This window comes from Saccopteryx bilineata, chromosome 1 (assembly GCF_036850765.1).
Source record: "Saccopteryx bilineata isolate mSacBil1 chromosome 1, mSacBil1_pri_phased_curated, whole genome shotgun sequence".
Classification (NCBI taxonomy): domain Eukaryota; kingdom Metazoa; phylum Chordata; class Mammalia; order Chiroptera; family Emballonuridae; genus Saccopteryx; species Saccopteryx bilineata.
In genome coordinates this window covers 265,024,248-265,048,854 of record NC_089490.1, presented here as the reverse complement: position 1 = coordinate 265,048,854, position 24,607 = coordinate 265,024,248, and the positions used below count along the sequence as shown (strand labels likewise).

Sequence of the window (24,607 nt, the reverse complement as noted above, 5' to 3'; positions counted from 1 at the left end):
ACATAATGAAGTAGAATGTCTTCTTGGGCATCTTCTTTGTGAAAATACAATAATTTATATAATGCAGTAAATACACTAATACACTAAAAGATATGATTGCATCAGAATTTGTCTACAGTTTCGAAATAGAACATATTAAAATGTAAGTGGAGTGCAGAGCTCATTCCTAGCAGCTGTGGCTGATGCAATGCTGTGAGAACACTCCAGCACCTGAAATCCTCCTAGGCACACCCAGGAGGGAGCTCGCTCACTGTGGGAAGGTGGCTCAGCTCCAACCAGGCAGCTCCCTGACCTTTCCAGCCATTGGCTGTGAAGGACATGCTGTAACACCCTATAGGCTGAACCTGTTTATATAAACTAGCTTCTTGAATAAATCGGATCTGCATCACTGAACCTGGTCCCCAGAGTCCAATCTCTGTGTCTCCGTCGTCCTCACCCCCAGTAGGCCTTGTCCACATTAAAATACTTACTTTAATCATAAAATTTGCTCAAAATTTATTTAAATTCTATTCGGGCAAAAATTTGCGTTTGTAGCTCTTGCGTTTGTGTACTTGTTGAGGACAATCTCATTTGATGCACCAGCAGTAGTCTGCTCATCACTAACAGCTCCAAGATTTTCAGGAAACTTATTGAGGTGACTGTTCAGGAAGTGAATCTTAACGCTCATGTTACATCCAATGTCACAGAAAGCCAACAGCATCCTTTGATCCTGAAGTTCATAGTTTTCTGCTTTTCTGTTGCCAAGGAAGTTCTTTGTAACTGCCACAAAAGACTGCCATGCTGCTTTCTCCTCCTTATTCATCTTCCTGGCAAATTCTTCATCACGTATGAGGGCTCGAATTTGAGGTCCATCAAATACACCTTCTTTTATCTTCTTGAAAGACAAGGCAGGAAAAGCAGAAATATGTTGAAAGCATTCACTTTCTCTATTCAAAGTCTGAACAAACTGCTTCATTAAGCCAAGTTTGATGTGAAGTTGGGGGAAAATGATCCTGTCTCGATTAACTACAGGTTCATTCACAATATTTTGCATCCCTACTTCCAGAGCTTCACATTTCAGCCACTCTTTCTGTGTCCAGTGTTTCTCCCGAGCTTGGCTGTCCCACAAACACAGAAAGCAAGGATACTTCGTGAAACCTTTCTGTTGTCCTAGCAGGAAATTTACCATTTTAAGATCCACACAAATGATCCAGTTATGCTCCTCAGACTTCAGAAAGTCAAGGAAAATTTTTATGTCATTCTTACTAAGTCATTCAATTCGGGTTAGCCAAACTGCTGAGGGGTTAATGACTGCTTGGCATCAGAAGAAGACCCTTCAGATTCTACAACCATTTCCTCATGCATCTTATCAAAATACACTTGATCACCATGTTCACTTTCTTCATCCTAAGAAGAAATAAAACCATTGAGAACTGGAACTGGGAGTGTCTCAGAGTGTGGGATAGGTTGTATTGCTGAAGGAATATTAGGATATGCTGTTTTTTCTTGCTGATGCTCTTTGTATGTATTAGACAGAGATAACAGTCACTGCTGTGGTCCTTTGGTTCACGCCAAACTATGAGAATACCAAAAGGTATTCCTTTGCATTTTCCTTTTGTCCAGTCATGAAGCATTTCCTCACAATATGACACACTATATGAGGAGCCCAATTCTTGTCTTGATCACCAAGGAGAAGTTGAAAATAGGCAATATATGCACATGTCACAAGTAATGAAATATTGCACCTTTGACATTGAAGTAACATCCTCATATATAACAGAATGTGTCAGGACTATTCTTATATTTATGCCTACTCAAAGAAGCCATGATTCAATCTTAAAACAAAATAAGAGGGTGTTTTTATCAGATAATAATTTTTTACATTTAAAAACAACTACAATTATGTAAAAGTGATGTTTGTAAAACATTAATTGCCTTGTGGTTATGTTCAATCCAAGAGTTGTTGCCCTTTAACTCCAATTTAAAAACCAATGCATGCCATTAACTGTAACAAAAAGAAATTAAAATTGCATAAAAACTAGAGCATAAACCAAAATATGGATTTCAGATTTGGAATCAGCGATGCAGAAATATATAGAAACCGTTCTAAAACATCATGCAACAGAAAATGGAAAAATAAATTGTTCCCCAGTGTAATTGAATGGGACTATATCAAAATAAAATGCTTCTGCACAGCAAAAGAAACTAACAAAACAAATAGGCAGCCAACTATATGGAAGATGATATATATTTACAAACAACAGCTTCGATAAGGGGTTAATATCTAAAATATATAAAGAACTCACAAAGCTCAGCAACAAACAGGCAAACAATTCAATTAAAAAATGGGGAGAGGACCTGAACAGACACTTCCCAAGAGGACATACAAATAAATGGTCAACAGGTATGTGGAAAGATGCTCATCTTCACTAGCTATTTGAGAAATGCAAATCAAAACTACAATGAGTTTTCACCTCACACCTGTTAGGTTGGCTCATTCACTGCTGGTGGGTATGCAAATTGGTACAACCATTATAGAAGAAAGTATGGTGGTTCCTCCAAAAATGAAGAATATAATTACAATATGACCCAGCAATCCCTCTACTGAGTATCCACCTCAAAAACCTGAAAGCACTGGTACGTAAAGTACACATGCACCCCCATGCTCATCGCAGCATTATTCACAGTGGCCATGACATGGAAACAACCAAAGTGTCCCTTGATAGAGGATTGAATAAAGATGTGGTACATATATACAATGCAGTACTACTCCTCCATAAGAAATGATGACATAGTGACATTTATAGATGGACCTTGATAACATTATAGTGAGTGAAATAAGTAAATCAGAAAAAGGTAAGAACTGTGTGATTTTACACATAGGTGGGATATAAAACTGAGACTCATGGACATAGATAAAAGTGAATTGTTTACGGGGGGGAGGGGGAAGGGTGTAAAGAGGGACATATAAAGGTGATGGAAAATGATTTGACTTTGGGTGATGGGTATACAACATAATCACTAGTTCAAATACTATAGAAATATTTACCTGAAACCTATGTACCCTTATTGATCAATGTCACCCTGTTAAATTTAATTTTCTAAATAAAATTTAAAAGTATGTATTTCTTTTTTCTGCTGATTACTAATGCCACTCTAGGATTAAATGCTAAAAATAACAACAAAAAGACCATAATTTCACTTCTGCCCTACAATCTGGCTCCTAAAATAGTTATAATAGCATGACCAAAAAAATTGCCAGTGAATAAAATTTTCATGTAAAGGTCTCCCATATGGCTACAGGAAGATACAAATTTTTTATTGATTGATTTTTAGAAAGAGGAAGGGGAGAGAAAGCGAGGAGTAAGGGGTGGGGAGGAGAGAGAGAAGGAAGAAGATAGGGGTGGGAGGAGGCAGAGAGAGAGAGAAGCATTCATTTGTTGTTCCACTTAGTTGTACATTCATTGGTTGCCTCCCGTATTGTGCCCTGACCAGGGATCAGACCCACAACCCTGGTGTTTGGGACAGTGCTCTAACCAGATGAGCCAACCTAGATTCTTAAAAGCGTAATTTTATCTGGATTATTTGTTAAATGAATAGCTTTTAGAAGAGCATTCTCTAATTAAATGCAGTGACAGTTAAAGTCTCTGTTCATAGAATTCCGCAATTAAAGCCAGAAGATGCTGTCATGTATTATAATGACCTAAGATTCTGAATACTTTAACATGCTCAGCTCTTGCTTTCTTGAAAATTTTCTGATTTTTTAGTGATTCACAAAATATGCTTTCAGTAAGTTATATCAATGTATGGTTTTCTCCAAAATGCATTTATTTTATTTTTCTACTTTATGAAAGCAGCACATATAATAAGAATTCTTTTTCCACATTTCATTTTACTCCTTTTATATAGATTCTATGAGAATCATCATTAGGAAGTATCTTTAGACTGGAGTATTAACATCCTGTTACAGTAATATGTATCTACTGCAATTTGCATGTATCTTATAATCATGCTTCTATTTATAGAGTCAGGAGAACAAATACTTTACCATTTCCTCTCTTGGTTAGGACCTCTCACAGAGTACAATAGATATATCTTAAGAATTATTTATTATTTCAACACTTCTAAAAATAGTTGTTGAACTATGATCACAAAGCATATCATACTACCTACATACATAACCATCACTATATTAAGAATTGCTAAGACAGTCTTCCTAAATTTTCTGTACTCTTTCACATTTTTATAGGTGTAAGAGCCCCACCCAAAGAATATCTGGTAAGCAAATAGAGTGCCTACTAAAATGCAATTTTATTGACAGCACTGCAAGAGGTGATACTGCTCTTGTAAGAACCTAGTAAATATTTCTTTTTTTTTAATTTAGACAGTTATATTTAACAGGGTGACATTGGTCAGTCAGAGCACATAGATTTAGAGAAAACATCTCCACATCATTTGAACAATTATGCTGTATACCCATCACCCCAAGTCAAATCATCCTCCGTCACCCTATATTTTGTTTCTCTTTAAGCCCCTCCCCTTCCCCATTCCCCTCCCTCTTCACACCTCCTTTCCCCCCATCCCCCTCCCTCTCCACCCCTCCCTTCCCCCTGGTAACCACTGCACCCCTGTCTATGTCCATGAGTCTCATCTTTCTTCAGTTGCCTGACAAGTGTCACCTTGTCTACCAACAAACAAAAGGAAAAGGGAAGTGAGAGGAGACAGCAGTTAACATGAATGAAACTGCCACACATCTTAAATACTTTGCTGGCCACATTAACATATTGTTCAATCTTTTCAATTCACTCTGAGTAATATAATGTTAAATTTATATTACAGATGAGGAAGAGAAGTAGTAATGTGATTGAAGTCACTCAGTTAGAAAGTGATTTGTCTTCATTTCTGACAGATTTCAAGACTTGTTCTCTATCCTGTCAGTAATATATGGTAACTCGATGGAGTGGAATAGTCACTGAAGCAGCTTTGGTGATACTCCCGGTAAGGAAGCATTGGGAATAAGAGAAGGTCTGAATCAAGAATGCAGGAATGTTCTGCTTGCACTTTGCTTATAATAATTCTCATGGCTTATACCAGGGGTAGTCAACCTTTTTATACCTACCGCCCACTTTTGTATCCCTGTTAATAGTAAAATTTTCTAACTTCCCACCGGTTCCACAGTAATGGTGATTTATAAAGTAGAGAAGTAACTTTATTTTATAAAATTAATAAAGCAGAGTTACAGCAAGTTAAAGTATATAATAATAATTACTCACCAAGTACTTTATGTCGGATTTTTGCTAAATTTGGCAGAATAAATCTTTATAAAACAACTTACTATAGTTAACTCTATCTTTTTATTTATACTTTGGTTGCTCTGCTACCACCCACCATGAAAGCTGGAATGCCCACTAGTGGGTGGTAGGGACCAGGTTGACTAACACTGGCTTATACCATCAAAAACTCAGTGTCTGTAGGACACTGTTTTTAATGTGCCATGCTACATTGGATAACCGCTTTCACTCTGTATGCCAACTTTGAATGACTTGTGATGGCTACCTACTGTGCTTTATTGTGAAGGATTCTGATGTTACATCTTGGCTCCCTGGGAAAAAAGTGTTTTGATTCACTCACAATGTCCCCCAAACACAGGGGAAGGAAACAGGTGAGAAACAGTCCATTCCTGTCCAATATTTGCCATCCTTGGGTTAGGATGCAGAAAGTCATTCATGTTTTAGAAGCAGGCTCTACCATTTGGTTAAGGAAAAAGAAAAGTGCAGTTTAATGACTATAACTAATAACAGTATGACATTTGCTAATATAGTTATGAACTATAATTAAGATAAACTACTTTCTAATCCCATATGTATGGCCAGTAGACACGGCCATCATCAAGCCGCCTGGCCAATGCAGGTTCGCATATAATCCGGACAGACTGCAAAGAAACAGTGGAGCCAAATACTGGTGTTCCATTTTCCTTTATTCTAGACTCATACTGGCCAATGAGTAAAAAACAAACACATGGGGCACCAAAACCTACTCTTTCCATTTTTTTCCTAGAATCAAAGGCGCTCACCAGTCTTATTCACCTCCGTTCCCCATCTCCTTTTCCTGCACAAACTGACTTCTCCTTCAGCACTCCACCATTCTGGCTGCCTCCTCCACGTGGCCTCCCTGCCCTGCTACAGCATGGGCTCCTCCTCCTTACCACAGTGCGGTCTCCTCTCCTAAAATGGCCTCCTAGCTCCTCCTTTCAAAAGTTTTTGGTGGGAAAGCCCTCCTCCAACACATATTAGCATAACCAAGCCCCTTCCCAGGCATGAAAGGCAATTAGCTGTATCATGGCAGAGTATCACCACGTGACAGCAGCAGCCATCTTTAACAATAAGAGTGAGAAAAACCCAGAAAATACAGATTTTACAACCCATTCACCCAACACTACTCATTTTCCCTTAAAACAAAAGATTACTAGGAACTTACTTGTGATTTACATATAAGATTTTTAAACAATGGTGTAGCTCCAATGTAATTTAATTTTTCATTACAAAAAAATTAAACCCCTGTCATTAAAAAAAAATTAATAGCCCTTATTTGTGATTTCTACAGTCCTAAATGGATACTACTAGTAATATTTATTCTGGTCACAACACTTAAAGGTAAACCAGACAGGCAGAAATGCAGTATAGATCAACCTAGGTCAAAAGTCAACCACAGCAAGGCTTCTTAAACCTTCATATGCCTCCATCAAATCTTCTTAAAATGTATATTTTTCAGAATGTGGAGGGTGGGTTCGAGATTGTGTGGGTAATAAGCTACCCATGGACCACACTTAGCATAACAAGAAACTGAAAAAAGCGTAAGTAAAAAGGCAATGAGGCCCTGACCGGTTGGCTCAGTGGTAGAGCATCGGCCTGGCGTGCAGAAGTCCTGGGTTTGATTCCTGGCCAGGGCACACAGGAGAAGCGCCCATCTGCTTCTCCACCCCGCCCCCTCTCCTTCCTCTCTGTCTCTCTATTCCCCTCCTGCAGCCAAGGCTCCACTTGAGCAAAGTTGGCCCAGGTGCGGGGGATGGCTCTCTGGCCTCTGCGTTAGAATGGCTCTGGTTGCGGCAGAGCAACGCCCCAGATGGGCAGAGTATCGCCCCCTGGTGGGCATGCCGGGTGGATCCTGGTCAGGAGTATGCGGGAGTCTGTCAGCCTCTCCGTTTCCAACTTCAGAAAAATACAAAAAGAAAAAGGCAATGAATCTTGCTCTCTTGTCATTAAATTAAATGTCCCAAGAAGACAGATTTCACATTGTTTTGGCATATGAAGGTGTGTTATAGTAGTTATCTATTAAATAGAAATTATAATGAATTATGAATAATTTCACATAAATCTGTAGAATATGCTTTTGAAATTACGTGGTGGGATTTTAAATCCAGGTAGCAATACATAAGTAGCTTATTTAAAATTCACAAATCAAACCTTTTCCTTTTCCTTAGGAAAAAAAAATTATTCACTTTTCTCTAATTTTTTCCGTTATCCACTCTTTGGCCTTCATAGCTCTCTAGAATGTATTTAAGTAGAACAAAATGTGAGATTAAATTTACCACTAATAATGTCATATCTGGCTATATAAAATAAAATATACCATGACATTTCTGCTCACCTCACCTTAATTCTTACTATACGTTATAATTGCAAAAGTCAAGATACCACATTATTTAATGGATTATATGACTAAAATCTAATTAACCTTTCCTTCCTCATTTTCTTCACCTGTAAAATTATACATTATGAAACAGACATTCGTGGATTCTGCTGGAATAAAATTGAGTTCATAAGAAAATTAGAGAACATCTAAAAGTTAAGAAATAGTTTGTACAAAAACAATGTAATATTTACAAATTATATGATTTGATAATGGGCAAGTAATTTTTGGTTTCTTCATTTAATAAAAGGAAAAAATAGTAATGTAGATTAAAAGATAATGCTAGTGAAAGCAAACAATAATTGTGTAACTCTTTTCCTTCCCTTTGTTTAGAAACTTACTTTTGAAAGAGCCATAGAAAACATATTTTTTAAACATATTAACAAGGCACAAATACCCTCTTGTTGTTCATGCACAACGAGAATCAGTTATCACCAACTAAATCTTACATTCCTTTAAATTGACAGCCATAGTGGGTAGCAAAAGATTAAGTCTTTAACTGGGCCATTTGGCAAAGTTGGATTATAAATCAAGTTGTCTAGCCAACAGAATGAAGGGATGCTGTTCTCTCATAGGTCTCACTCTGTTTTATCGATGTAGTAGCATTGTGGCACGTGGCTACTGGCACATGGCCACACCAGGAAAAGCATTTTACTGAGAAATTAAAGCAAATGCATTAGTCTTTTACTAAATATACAAAATCTACTCAGAAGGCTGAGGAGTATGATTTCCCAATTTTGATGTTATGCAGAAATTTTCAAGTAATATTTGTTATCAATTTTGGCACTTATTTTTTTCATTTTTAATGTATACATGAAATTATAGTAAAAAGATGGCTATAAGCAAGACATCACCTCTCTATATCCATGATCAGCACAATGCATCACAGTAAACCAAGTTTATATTCCACTATCAAGTGTGGTTCTTCCGTTTGTTCACTTTGTGATGGGGCCATTAAGAATATCTGTAAACCCAATAGTATCATCATTACCCCTCAAAACAGCCAGTGAGAGATCTGAGCTTGGAAGAAAGGGCAGATGCTGAGCCTGTTGCACTGCCTTGAATTCCATCTGCAACTTTAGTGGAGCAAACAGAGCCCGGATGTTCCTCACTGTAGAAAAATTCATTTCATCTTGGTTGAACTGGAAATTTTTTTCTGATAATTCAAGCAGATGACTGAGAAAAAGTTCATTTTTCACATGAGAAAAACGTTTTTGAAGAACATGATTTTCAAAAGGCCCACTGCTGTAAGTTCAGTAACTGGAACACTGTCCTTTAGCTGAGATCCAAGGCTTCTGTATTCTTCAGCTCATGCTGCAAACACCCTCTTAGCTCCATTACCATCAGCCAGCCTTGGTACTTATTAATTTCCTTAACATTTAAAATGATACTAGTGATAGCTACTTAGAAAATTTGAGTCACAGTGTTATTTCTTGAACTGTTTAACATACAAAAGTACTTCGTTTTATTACCATAAATTCAGTCATAAAACAGTATTCTTAATAATTTTTTGTACTTGTACTTTTTAGAGACAGTATGTCACTCCATATCAACTCAGGGCTAAAGGAGCTTCATTTAGTTACATCATGACTTTGTGTAACAGTACAACAGCCAGTAAATCACAGCATGTAGTCAGAGGACATCATTGAGCTCTGACTCTGGTCATTCCCTCAGATTTCCATACCATACTCTCTTTGAACTCATCAAACAGCTCTTACTAGATTTATTTCATTTTTTAAACATATATAAGGCAGTAAAGATCTTACAGATTAATTATAAATTAATATAAATTTCTTCAATATAAATTAATATAAATTTCTTCAACTATAATTGAAAAAAATAATCATTTCTTTTAGCTAAGGCTACTGTTGATGTAATAATAAGGGCAATTTTTTGATATTTTGGAATTTAAAAAATGCTTATGTTTTACTGGCATGCAAGTATTTTACAGCCAATTCTACAGTGTTCTTTCCTCATATAGTGACAGTTTCCAACTAAACAAGTTGTTTTCACAAAATCTTCCAAGTTTATTTTTCTTCTAAATTTGAATATATTTTCTTATAGAAAAGTAAAAAATTGTTTGGAGTCTCAGATTAGTCCACAAAATTTCATGTAAACTTATATAAGGTATAAGCATAGGACTAATACAACCTTTCAACTACACCTAAGCGCCACCTAGAACATGAGTCTTCCTATGAGCTCTTCATACCTGGAATACCCTCACCTCGCTCAGCAGCAACACCTGCCTCAGATATAAAAGAAGGTGGTGGATAAAGAGAGGAGGATCCTCCTTGTACCCCCAGCATGTACAAAGCGTATTTAAACAATAGAAAGAGGGTTAGGTCAGCACTGTCAAAGCAGTGTGTAATGAGGGCCACATATATAATTTAAAATATTCCAATAGCCACATCAAGACATAAAAAGAAACATTAAGTTAATTTTAGTAATGCTTTTAACCCAATATATTAATATTTTAGAAGTTATTTTGACATATTCAGTATAAAATTATATCAGAATTAATGAGATATTTACTGTCTTTATTGTATTGTCTTCAAAATCTTGTATTTATTCCACACAGCATATCTCAATTTTGACTAGCCACATTCTGAGTGCCCAGTCGGCACATGTGGCTAACAGCTGGCCACTGTATTGGGCAGCAAAGCCTTTTATCAGTGTATCCATCAGGGTTCAATCAGGAAAGGAGAACCACCATGTGTATTGTGTTATGGAATAAGGAATTTACTGTAGGAATTAGACATTACACAATTGTGGGAAACGCTGGGGAATTAAAGGTCCTCAAGAAAAGTCTTCCTAAAATGTTAGAACAGGGAGGTTTCAGGGAAGTGTGGAAGCTAAGCACCTCCAGCCATTAAAGTGGGGCCACAAAGAGGACCCGGGGCCTGAAATGCTGTTGGCTTTGTACACCTATTGTCCCTGTGCAGCTGTTTCTGCTAACCCACAGCCAAAGGATGGGTGGTGGGCCAGCAGAGGTTCTTGGTCAGAGGACCAGCAGTGAAAGAGCTGACTGCAGCTCAGGAAGGAGCTAGAGCCCCCTGGCACCTGCTGGCCCCTCTGCACCAGCCTCTTCTCACCTCTACCCACAAAGACCTTCAGAGTATACTGGCAGCTGTTTTGCTTCTGCCTTTCAGATCTCATGCAGATTTCTCTTTGGGTCAACTCTGTGTGACACCATATAGGAAAGGAAATTCAATCTTAGCTAAATAGGCACAGTACAAAACCACCACCATGGAGCCATATAAGAAAAGGATTCTGAGAACATAATTCCAGCTGAGGGAAGCTGACACAGTAGAAAAGCACCACAGTCAGCCAAGTGTGAGCAAGGAGAGAGGCAGCTGCAGGCTGAAAATCACCTGTAAGCATACATTCGTATGGGTGATTCTACACGATTGAAGGAAGAACGTAGCATCTGTTCAATGCTACCCACAGGGTGGGCAAAAGTGGGTTTAGAGTTGTATGAAAAAACAGTTATTGTATTATTTAGTAATTATTATTTTTCATATGGACAACTGTAAACCTACTTTTTCCCCACTCTGTATATGGTGAATTTTATGATATATGAATGCTGTCTCAACACTGATATTTGAAACCTTTCAAAAAAACAAAAGCCAAGAGTGGTACATACTCTGTTTCAATTCAAGTGAATTCTTTCTGTAAGGGCTTTCATCACTGATATTTGCGTCAGCAGATTAATCAAGGCTGATGATGACAACCTTGAATTATTAAACAGGGTCAATTCTCTCTTTCTCTCTCTCTCTCTCTCTCTCTCTCTATATATATATATATATATATATATATATGTTTATTTTATTGATTTTAAAGAGCAAGGGGGAGAGAGACAGGAACATAAATCTGTTAAATCTGTTCCTGTATGTGTCCTGGCTGGGGATCAAACCAGCAACCTCTGTGCCATGGGACGGTGCTCGAATCCACTGAGCCATTTGTCCAAGGCTCTAGTGATAAATCTGAAGAAAGAAAAAGAGGTTACCTCAGAAAGTTTTCATTCAAAATAATAAAATTTAAGTTCTGATATTAAAGAGTTAACACTTAACTAGAAAATTCTGGCTTTTCCTAATGACAGACTCAGGGCTTGAATAACTAATCATTTTCCTGAGAACATATTAGTAGTTAATTCTGAAGAATACAAAAGTGTATGTACATAGCAGTTTCTTGATTACCTGAGACAGGGCACATGCAAATGTGTGTCCAATAACTGTTCACTGAGGAAAGCTGACAAAGTACTGCCGCGTGCCTGAGACTGGCTGGATTCTGGCATTTGACTCTGCCTCCCTTTCCCAGCCCAATTCATTCTGACGACTACCTGTTTATGTGAGTCCATTTTGTGGGAAACAATGGTCAGCTATTTCAGATTGGTTTTCCTCCTAAAACACCCACTGATCATCTTGCAAGGAGGGGAGAGAAAGCACATCTCTATGTCATTATCTCTCTTTTACTGCTGCATCCTCCCTAGTATCACCTTAACACTGCCAAACTAGCTTTAGTATCTGGCTAAAGCCCAGTCAACCAGGGGAAAGTCTGACATACTATCAAATATTTTAAATAAAAACATTCTTAGTTCTGACTCCAAAAATTCGTCCTGCTCCTGCTATGTCTCCCCCCTTGGCATTTATTTCAACAAATTGAGTCAAATAGTGTTCATTCTTGCCTACTTCTAATTATGCACTGTTCTATAAAGTCAGTTGAACATTTATTTTTGGTATACATAGATACTCAAAAAGGGAAATGACACAGAATAACAACATCAGGTAACCCCAAAATGAAAATTACCTCAATGATCAGAATATTTGGGAGCCTCTTTCTACCCAGATGTGTAATTTTCTGGGCAATGACTAACACTGGGAAGAAGGGTATGTGCTAAGCAACTCTAAGGTCAAGTCGTAAAACTGTAGGTTGAAGAAAAACTAACATTCAAATAAAGTTCATTTAAAATCAATGCTCAATTAAGATTTCATGTTTGAAATCCCCTTGTGGATATATAGCTATACTTAATATCGAGAGAGAAATTACATAGTGGGTAGAGCATTGTCCTCGAATGCTGACACCTCCCGTTGGAATCCCCGGGCTTGTGCATTCAAGGCACATAGGCAAACAAGTACGAGTTGATGCTTCCTGCTCCTCCCAAACACCCCAACCCTGCCTTTCTCTCTCTCTCTCTCCTCTCTCTAAAATCAATAAACACAATTTTTTAAAAAGAGAGAAAGAAACTACTTGTGAAAAACAATACCACTGGCTACAGCTTTGTCTTCTTAGCTGCACATATTATGGAAAATAAGCATTTCTTCATTTGACAAAGAGACTTATAGAGATTCCTAGGCACCAGTCCCTACACTGTACACAGAGAAAGCCAGTTATACTACTCTAAGTTTCTCCTTGAATTTTATTCACCACATTAGCATCAGATTGGTTTGATGTTAAAATACAATTAACTCAGTATGCAAAGATACAAATTATATTTCTATATACTATCTTTTTTTTAATAATTTTATTTTTAATGGGACGACATCAATAAATCAGGATACATATATTCAAAGATAACAACTCCAGGTTATCTTGTCATTCACTTATGTTGCATACCCATCACCCAAAGTCAGATTGTCCTCTGTCACCTTCTATCTAGTTTTCTTTGTGCCCCTCCCCCTCCCCCTTTCCCTTTCCCTCTCCCCCCTCCCCCCCGTAACCACCACACTCTTATTAATGTCTCTTAGTTTCACTTTTATGTCCCACCTATGTATGGAATAATGCAGTTCCTGGTTTTTTCTGATTTACTTATTTCGCTTCGTATCATGTTATCAAGATCCCACCATTTTGCTGTAAATGATCTGATGTCATCATTTCTTATGGTTGAGTAGTATTCCATAGTGTATATGTGCCACATCTTCTTTATCCAGTCATCTATTGACGGGCTTTTTGGTTGTTTCCATGTCCTGGCCACTGTGAACAATGCTGCAATGAACATGGGGCTGCATGTGTCTTTACGTATCAATGTTTCTGAGTTTTGGGGGTATATACCCAGTAGAGGGATTGCTGGGTCATAAGGTAATTCTATTTTCAATTTTTGAGGAACCACCATACTTTCTACCATAATGGTTGCACTACTTTACATTCCCACCAACAGTGTATGAGGGTTCCTTTTTCTCCACAGCCTCTCCAACATTTGTTATTACCTGTCTTGTTTAATAATAGCTAATCTAACAGGTGTGAGGTGGTATCTCATTGCAGTTTTGATTTGCATTTCTCTAATAACTAACGAAGATGAGCATCTTTTCATATATCTGTTGGCCATTTGTATTTCTTCCTGGGAGAAGTGTCTGTTCATGTCCTCTTCCCATTTTTTTATTGGATTGTTTGTTTGTTTGTTGTTGAGTTTCATGGGTTCTTTGTATATTTTGGATATTAGGCCCTTATCTGAGCTGCTGTTTGAAAATATCATTTCCCATTTAGTTGGCTTTCTGTTTATTTTGTTAACAGTTTCTCTTGCTGAGCAAAAACTTCTTAGTCTGATGTAGTCCCATTCATTAATTTTTGCCTTCACTTCTCTTGCCATTGGAGTCAAATTCATAAAATGCTCTTTAAAACCCAGGTCCATGAGTTTAGTACCTATGTCTTCTTCTATGCACTTAATTGTTTCAGGTCTTATGTTTAGATTTTTGATCCATTTTGAGTTAATTTTAGTACAGGGGGACAGACTGTAGTCCAGTTTCATTCTTTTGCATGTGGCTTTCCAGTTTTCCCAGCACCATTTGTTGAAGAGGCTTTCTTTTCTCCATTGTGTGTTGTTGGCCCCTTTATCAAAAATTATTTGACTATATATATGTGGTTTTATTTCTGGGTTTTCTATTCTGTTCCATTGGTCTGAGTGTCTATTTTTCTGCCAATACCATGCTGTTTTGATTGTCGTGGCCCTATAATATAGTTTGAAGTCAGGTATTGTAATGCCCCCAGCTTCATTCTTTTTCTTTAGGATTGCTTTGGCTATTTGGGGTTTTTTATAGTTCCATATAAATCTGATGATTTTTTGCTCCATTTCTTTAAAAAATGTCATTGGAATTTTGATGGGAATTGCATTAAATTTGTATATTGCTTTGGGTAATATGGTCATCTTGATTATATTTATTCTTCCTAACCAAGAACAAGGTATATTCTTCCATCTCATTATATCTTTTTCGATTTCCCTTAACAATGGTTTATAGTTTTCATTATATGAGTCCTTTACATTCTTTGTTATGTTTATTCCTAAGTATTTTATTTTTTTTGTTGCAATCGTGAAGGGGATTGTTCTTTTGAGTTCGTTCTCAAATGTTTCATTGTTGGCATATAGAAAGGCTATTGACTTCTGTATGTTAATTTTGTATCCTGCGACCTTACTGTATTGGCTTATAGTTTCTAGTAGTCTTTTTGTGGATTCTTTGGGATTTTCAATGTATAGGATCATATCATCTGCAAAAAGTGATACCTTTACTTCTTCTTTTCCGATATGGATGCCTTTTATTTCTTTGTCTTGTCTGATTGCTGTGGCTAGAACCTCTAGTACCACATTAAATAAGAGTGGAGAGAGTGGACAACCCTGTCTTATTCTTGATTTAAGGGGGAAAGCCTTCAGTTTAGTGCCATTTAATATGATGTTAGCTGATAGTTTATCATATATGGCCTTTATCATGTTGAGATATTTTCCTTCTATACCCATTTTGTTGAGAGTTTTTTTTTTTCTATTTTTTTTTAATGGGGTGACATCAATAAATCAGGATACATATATTCAAAGACAACAAGTCCAGGTTATCTTGTCATTCAATTACGCTGCATATCCACCACCCAAAGTCAGATCATCCTCTGTCACCTTCTATCTTGTTCTCTCTGTGCCCCTCCTCACCCCCTTTCCCCCTCCCTTTCCCCCCTCCCCCCCGTAACCACCACACTCTTATTAATGTCTCTTAGTTTCACTTTTATGTCCCACCTACGTATGGAATAATGCAGTTCCTGGTTTTTTCTGATTTACTTATTTCGCTTCGTATCATGTTATCAAGATCCCACCATTTTGCTGTAAATGTTCCGATGTCATCATTTCTTATGGCTGAGTAGTATTCCATAGTGTATATGTGCCACATCTTCTTTATCCAGTCATCTATTGACGGGCTTTTTGGTTGTTTCCATGTCCTGGCCACTGTGAACAATGCGGCAATAAACATGGGGCTGCATGTGTCTTTACGTATCAATGTTTCTGAGTTTTTGGGATATATACCCAGTAGAGGGATTGCTGGGTCATAAGGTAGTTCTATTTTCAGTTTTTTGAGGAACCACCATACTTTCTTCCATAATGGTTGTACTACTTTACATTCCCACCAACAGTGTATGAGGGTTCCTTTTTCTCCACAGCCTCTCCAACATTTGCTATTACCTGTCTTGCTAATGATAGCTTTTATGAATTTGACTCCACAGGCAAGAGAAGTGAAGGCAAAAATTAATGAATGGGACTACATCAGACTAAGAAGTTTTTGTTCAGCAAGAGACACTGATAACAAAATAAACAGAAAGCCAACTAAATGGGAAATGATATTTTCAAACAACAGCTCAGATAAGGGCCTAATATCCAAAATATACAAAGAACTCATAAAACTCAACAACAAACAAACAAACAATCCAATAAAAAAATGGGAAGAGGACATGAACAGACACTTCTCCCAGGAAGAAATACAAATGGCCAACAGATATATGAAAAGATGCTCATCTTCTTTAGCTATTAGAGAAATGCAAATCAAAATGGCAATGAGATACCACCTCACACCTGTTCGATTAGCTATTATTAGCAAGAGAGTCTTAAACAGAAAATTGTGTTGTATTTTATCGAAAGCCTTTTCTGCGTCTATTGATAAGATCATGTGGTTTTTCTTCTTTGTTTTGTTGATATGGTGTATTACGTTAACCGTTTTACGTATGTTGAACCATCCTTGAGATTCTGGGATGAATCCCACTTGATAGTGATTTATTATCTTTTTAATATATTGTTGTATTCGATTTGCTAGTATTTTGTTTAGTATTTTAGCATCTGTATTCATTAGAGATATTGGTCTGTAGTTTTCTTTTTTTGTGCAGTCCTGCCTGGTTTTGGTATGAGGGTTATGTTGGCCTCATAAAATGTGTTTGGAAGTATTGCTTCTTCTTCAATTTTTTGGAAGACTTTCAGTAGAATAGGAACCAAGTCTTCTTTGAATGTTTGATAAAATTCGCTGGTATAGCCATCAGGGCCTGGACTTTTATTTTTGGGGAGGTTTTTAATGTTTTTTTCTATTTCTTCTCTACCAATAGGCCTGTTTAGGCTTTCTGCTTCTTCTTGACTCAGTCTAGGAAGGTTGTATTGTTCTAGGAATTTATCCATTTCTTCTAGATTGTTGAATTTAGTGGCATAAAGTTTTCCATAGTATTCTACAGTAATTCTTTGTATATCTACGGTGTCTGTGGTGATTTCTCCTCTTTCATTTTGGATTTTGTTTATATGAGTTCTTTCTCTTTTTTCCTTGGTAAGTCTTGCGAAGGGTATATCAATTTTGTTGATCTTTTCAAAGAACCAGCTCCTTGTTCTATTAATTTTTTCTATAGTTTTTCTGTTTTATATTTCATTTATTTCTGCTCTGATTTTTATTATCTCCTTTCTTCGGCTGGTTTTGGGTTGTCTTTGTTCTTCTTTTTCTAGTTCCTTAAGGTGTGAAGTTAAGTGGTTCACTTGGGCTCTTTCTTGTTTGTTCATATATGCCTGAAGTGATATGAACTTCCCTCTTATCACTGCTTTTGCTGCATCCCATAGATTCTGATATATCGTATTGTCATTTTCATTAGTCTGTATATATCTTTTGATCTCTGCACTTATTTCTTCTTTGACCCATTCATTTTTTAAAAGTATGTTATTTAGTTTCCACATTTTTGTGGGATTTTTTCCTCTTTTTTGCAGTTGAATTCTAGTTTCAAGGCTTTATGATCAGAAAATATGCTTGGTACAACTTTGATTTTTCTGAATTTGCTGATGTTGTTTTTGTGGCCCAACATATGGTCAATTCTTGAGAATGATCCATGTACACAGGAGAAAAATGTATACTCAGTCACTTTGGGATGAAATGTCCTGTAGATGTCTATCATATTCAGGTGCTCTAGTGTTGTGTTTAAGGCCACTATATCTTTGTTGATTCTCTGTTTGGATGACCAATCTAGAGCCATCAGTGGTGTATTGAGGTCTCCAAGTATGATTGTATTTTTGTCAGTTTTTGTTTTTAGGTTAATAAGTAGCGGTCTTCTATATTTTGGTGCTCCTTGGTTTGGTGCATATGTATTAAGAATTGTTATATCTTCTTGATTCAGTGTCCCCTTAGCCATTATGAAATGGCCATTTTTGTCTCTGAGTACTTTTGCTGTCTTGTAGTCAGCGTTATCAGATATGAGTATTGCTATGCCTTCTTTTTTTTGGATGTTATTTGCTTGGAGTATTGTTTTCCAGCCTTTCACTTTGAATTTGTTTTTATCCTTGTTACTTAGATGAGTTTCCTGTAGGCAGCATACAGTTGGATTTTCTTTTTTAATCCATTCTGCTACTCTGTGCCTTTTTATTGGTGAGTTTAATCCATTTACATTTAGTGTAATTATTGACACTTGTGAGTTCCCTATTGCCATTTTATAGATTGCTTTCTGTTAGTTTTGTGTCTTGTTTGATCCTTCTCTTTCGTTTTTCTATCTTTTGTTTTTATTTGGTTGTATTCCATACATCTTTCCTCTGTTGCTATCTTTTTTATCTCATGTGCTTCTGTGGTGGTTTTTTCAATGTTGGTTACTTTTAAGTAATGAAAAGGATTCCTACCCTGTTCATTGTAGTGCACTATTTTGTGAGTACTTTTGCACTCCATTGTCCTTTGCTACTGTTAATCTCCATCTTCTCCCCCCCCCCTTTCTTTTTGTTGTTGTCACAGTTAAATTTGGTTTTATTGTGTTCTTCTTGGAGCTTTTACTTGTGGCTTTGTTTTTTTTTGTTTTTTTTTTGTTTTTTTTTGTTTTTTTTTTTCTTTGTATCTGATTGGAGAACCCCCTTTAGTAATTCCTGGAGTGGGGTTTTTTGATGATAAGTTCCCTCATCTTTTCTGTATCTGTGAATGTTTTTATTTCTCCTTCATATTTAAAGGATAGTTTTGATGGGTATAGTATTTGTGGCTGGAAGTTTGTCTCTTTCAGGACTTTAAATATTGGGGTCCATTCTCTTCTAGCTTGTAGAGTTTCTGCTGAGAAATCTGATGATAATCTAATGGGCCTTCCTTTATATGTTGTATTCGTCTTTTCCCTGGCTGCCTTGAGAATTTTTTCTTTGCTGTTGGTTTGTGCCAATTTCATTAAGATGTGCCTTGGAGTAGGTTTGTTGGGGTTAGGAAAACTCGGAGTTCTGTTTGCTTCTTGAATTTGAGGCTTTAGTTCTTTCCACAGGCTTGGGAAGGTCTCATCTATTATTTGTTTGTGTATGTTCTCCATTCCATTTTCTCCCTCTTCTCCCTCTGATATACCTATTATTCTTATGTTATTCTTTTTGATGGAGTCAGATAATTCTTGTAGGGCTATCTCATTTTTTTAAATTTTTGAGTCTCTTTCTTCTTCTCTCTGTTGTGCCTCAAGTTGCTTGTCTTCTATTTCACTAACCCTCTCTTCTATCTGGCCTGTTCTATTAGCTAAGCTTGTTACCTCATTTTTCAGCTCGTGAATTGAGTTTTTCATCTCTGTTTGATTTGTTTTTATAGTTTCAAATTCCTTGGAAATATATTCTTTGTGTTCATTGAGTTGTTTTCTGAGCTCCCTAAATTGCCTTTCTGTGTTTTCTTGTATATCTCGAAGGATTTTTAGGATTTCTATCTTAAATTCTCTGTCATTTAGCTCCAAGGTTTCCAATATATTAAATTTTTCTCTATAGATTTTTCCTCATCTAACTGTTATCTCTCTTTCTTTTGTATCCATGATATTCGATTTTCTCTTCTTAAATGGCTACTGAGGGTGGTTTTGTTGATAGTATTAATGAATAAAAAGTTAAAAAATAATAAAGAATAAAAAGTTAAAAAAATAAAAATTCGAAAAGAGTTGTTTTTTTAAAAAAATTAATAATGAAATAAAGAAAAATAAAATAAAAAATTTTTAAAAAGGAAATTATTCCCCCCCCTCTTTTTTTTCTCTCCTCTCCTCTCCCCTCTTTCTTGAGAAAATCTTGTGGTGAACTGTGAATTATATTGTACTAAATAGAACAAACAATGCCTGAAATGGAGGGCCTGAATTGGGGAGAAGTAATAAAGGGGGGAAAAAAAGAAAGGAAAAAAAAAGGTGTATGGACCCACAAAAAGCAAATAAGAAAAAAAATTGGGTCAAGAATAAAATGATTTGCTTTTAGGTGTTGGTTGACTAAGAGTTGTGATGAGAGGAATAAGAGGGAAACAGGAAAATGGGGGGACAAATTAAAAAATTACTACTATATTTAGTGGAACAAGAACTAGATAAAATGGAGAGCCAGGGATGAGAGCACTGCTATTGTGTTAAAAAAGTGAAGTAAAACCCCCCCAAAATGCCATAAAGATAAGTTTGAGTCCCAGATAAGATATTGTTCGTCATTGAGGTTTGAATGAGAGGAGACGTAAAGGAGAAAGGAAGAAACTAATATAGAGGGAGAAAAGAAAGAGAGAGAGAAAAAAAGAGGGAACCACTAAAAGAAGAAAAAAAGGAGAGAGAGAGAGAGTTAAGGGTTTTGGAGTGCAACCCTCATAGAGAGAAAGAAAGAGGAAAGAAAAGATAATGGGAGATGTAACACTTATGGGTAGTGTAGTTCAAGGAGAGGAGAGAGTAAGACCGGCAGAGAGTTAAATGACCAAATTGGAGGAGGAATAAAAAATATCAAGAATGAAGATAAGAGAAACAAACGAACAAATATAATAAAATGGGATAGGCTATAAAATCTGAGTATTATTCTTGATTTTGAGAGGTTATCTTCTTGCTTTTTCTTTTCTCTCCCTCTTCCTGGTCGGTTACTCTGTACCTCGGGTTCTGCTCCTTTTGCATGCTCAGGTAGAGGTTTGCAGTTGATTAGTCTCTATGGCGATGTCATGTATTCTGTTTCAGTCTCATTGGCAGTCGAGGCTCATTAGCATTTATAGGCTCTGCCAGTGAGAGAGTCTGTGTTCCTGGAGGCTTTCTCCTAGTCACTCCTTCCTCAATTAGTAGCCTGATAATCCAGCTGCCTCTGCCTGGATAGTAAGAGGCTCAAAGAGCTGGCAACTCCCCACTCTATTCCCACTCAGCACAGGGCTCTGGGTAAGGCTCAATCAGTCAGAGCTGCTAGCATAATCAGGCAGGGCTTCTGCCCACTCAAAGACCTCTGGCTCTGCCACTCTGTGAGATAACACAGGCGCGCACTGCCGAGGCACTTGGAGGAATCTCTCGCCCACTATCTGCACGCGCAGATCAGGATATCAGGCCAGAAGTCTCACACTCTGAGTGAAACCCCTTCCCGCACGGAAAATTTCCAGCATTGGAATTGGCTCTTGCTCCGTCCCCGGGCGCGGCTTTTTCAAGGCGCCGGGGCGGCCCGAGATTCTGCTTTTTGGCCCACACAAAGGCCCCTGACTCTGCCCCTCTGTGGGATAACACGGGCGGGCACTGCCGAGGCACTCAGAGGAATCTTTCGCTCACTATCTGTGCGCACAGACCAGGATATCAGGCCAGCAGTCTCACCTGAGTGAAACCCCCACCCGCACGGAAAAGTTCCGACGTTGGAATTGGCTCTCTCTCCATCCCCATGTGTGACTTTCCCAGGGTGCTGGGGTGGCCCAGAGATTCCGCTTTTGGCCCACACAGAGGCCTCTGACTCTGTCCCTCTGTGGGGTAACATGGGCGCCCACTCCTGAGTTGCTGGGAGGAATCTCTCGCTCACTCTCCGTGCGCGCTGACCAGGATATCAGGCCAGCTGCCTCACCTTCTGAGTGAATCCCCCTCCCGCATGGAAAAGTTCCAGAGTTGGAATTAGTTCTCGCTCCCTCTCCATGCGCGGCTTTCCCAGGGAGCTGGGGCAGCCCAGAGATTCCGCTTTTGGCTCACACAAAGGCCTCTGACACTGCCTCTCTGTGGGACAACACGGGCGCACACTCTCGGGGCTTTGGAAGGAATCTCTCGCCCACTATCTGCGCGCCGACCAGGAGATCGGGGAAAATGGCTGCCCCGCTTGTCTTTCTTTGTCTGGGTTTGGCGCAAGTGTTAGCTTGTATTGCCCGGGTTGCCACAGGAACAATTTTTTTTCGGCCTGGATCTCTATGCCACAGCCTGGTTCGGCCATTTGTTCTGCGGCCTGGATCTATTCACCCCCTTTGCCCGCCTCAGTTTCTATATTCTCAGTTCCCAGTAAAAGCTGCCCTGTTTAGGTTAGTGAGGAAGGCGGAGCATTTCTTACTCCCTATTTCCTTCAGGGTTTGATTATATATTTAGCCAATTTTTCGCTCGACCATACCTTCGGGTGTATTGCGAAACATCTGGAGGCTCCAAGGATAGGTTTTTCTGTTTCTGGTTGAAGATCTTGTTGAGTTTTGGGGGAGATTTATCGGTATCACTTCCTACCGCGCCATTACTCTGACGTCATCCTCCAGCATCTCTATATACTATCAATGAGCACTACAAAAATGAAATTAAGAAAACAATTTCATTTACAATAGTATCCAAAAAAAATAAAATACTTATGAATAAAGATAACAAAAAATGTAATATTTATTTTCTGAAACTACAAAACACTGTATGAAGTACTAAATAAATGTTAAGAAATCCTGTGTTGATGAATTGAAGGACAATATTAAGACGGCAAAAAATCTCCAAATTGGTCTAGAGCAGGGGTCTCAAACTCGCGGCCCGCGGGCCACATGTGGCCCGCCCACCAATTTTGTGCGGCCCGCAGACTGGCCCACAGACTAATCCACGAAGTTTGATTAGTCTGCGGGCCGCACAAAATTGGTGGGCGGGCCGCGAGTTTGAGACCCCTGGTCTAGAGATTCAACACAATCTATATCAAAATGCCAACTGTTTTTTTGGGGGAAAAAAAAAGACAAGCTAATTCTAAAATTCACATGAAAATACAGAGGACCCAGAATAGAAAAACAAAAGCAAAAAACTTGAAACAACAAAGTTGGAAGACTCACATTTTCTCATTTCAAAGCTTTCTACGAAGCTACAGTAATCAAGACAGTGTGCGATTGCCAAGAGGGATATTATATATCAGTGAAACACAATGGAGAGTTTGGAAATAAGCCCTTAGATTTATGGTAAATTAATATCAGATGAGGGTGCCAAGATCATTTAATGGGGAAAGTAGTATTTTCAACAAATGGTTCTGAAACAACTGGATATCCACAGACAAAATAATAAAGTTAGACCCGTATATTACACCACACATCGACAAAAATAACAGTGTGGATCACAGACGCAAAGGTAAGAGCTGGAACCTGTTGTTTTTTTTAATCTTGGAAGAAGCATTAGCATAACTCTTTGTAATCTTACATTAGGCAGTGGTTTCTTAGATAGAACAACAAAAGCACAAGCAACAACAAAAAAACATTAAAAATATGGACTTCATAAAAATTAAACACTTTTGTGCTTCAAACAACACCCTAGAGAAAGCAAAAAGACAAATCACAAAATGCAAGAAAATGTGCGCCAATCATAGATCTGATAAAAGACTCAAATCTAAAAGAGACAGAGAACTCTTCTCAATAACAAAAGGACAACCCAATTTTTTGAAGCGCAGAGGATATGATTAGACATTTCTCCAAAAAAGAAATACAGTGGCAAATAAGAACGTCAAAAAATGCTCAACCTGAGTCACCATCAAGGAAGTGCGAATCAAAACTATAATGAGGGATCACTTCACACCCACCAGGGTGGCTATTATGAAAAACATATGTACAAGGAAGGGGAGACATAAAAACACTCAAACACTGCAGGTGCGAATGGAAAATGATACAAGTCACTTTTGAAAATAGTCTGGCAGTTTCTCAAAAAGATATAGTAGAATTACCACCTGACGAACAATCCTATGCCTTAGTATATACCCAAGGGAGGTGAAAACATAGGTCCACACAAACACTGGTGCATACAGCTTCATAGCAGCAGTATTTATATATTTATAATAGCCAAAAAGTGGAAACAACCCAAATGTCTATCAACTTAGGAATGAATAAATGTATTATTTATCCATACAGTGGTATATTAATTAGCAATAAAAAGAATTAAGGTACTGATACATACTACAATGTGTAGGTGGGGGGCATTGGAAGGAAATGTAGAGTTTCTGCTGATGGTTATAGGGTTTCTTTTGGCATGATGAAAATATTCTAAACTTTATTATAGTGGTAGTTGCCCAACTGTGAACATACTAAAAATCACAGAATTGTACACTCAGTATAGCTCAGTAAAACTATATCTCAATAAAGCTTTTAAAACAAAACTGATATAACATCTTATAAACAAAAAGCTTCTTCTATAACCTTTCTCTCCAGATGGTTGGTCTCACTCCTTTTCAACATCTTATCCACTGTTGCCACATTGGTACCCTGTACCCTATACCCTGTACTAGGTACAGTATAATGATGCTATCACAATACTGAGCCAGTGACTTGTCCCATATTTTGGTTTAAGGCTTAGAGGAAGGCCCCCCACTCCCTTAAGTCTATTATTTCATCTTCATTTACCTAAGAATTCTACACTGGGATTTTGTAAACTTCCAGCCAACAAAATAGTAATTCTCAAATAATAAAACAAAGAAAAAAATTAATTTTAGGGACTTAGATATTGAAATTAAGGACCCACTCAACTATACTCTTATGCAATTTAAAATAATCCTAATTTTTTTTTTTCATTTTTT

The 24,607-nt window shown here is 37.6% G+C and overlaps 1 pseudogene; it reads right to left on the bottom strand.

Moving 5' to 3' along the window:
- Positions 1–8,551: 8,551 nt before the first annotated feature.
- Positions 8,552–9,012, bottom strand: LOC136320398 (proteasome maturation protein pseudogene; annotated as a pseudogene).
- Positions 9,013–24,607: the final 15,595 nt, after the last annotated feature.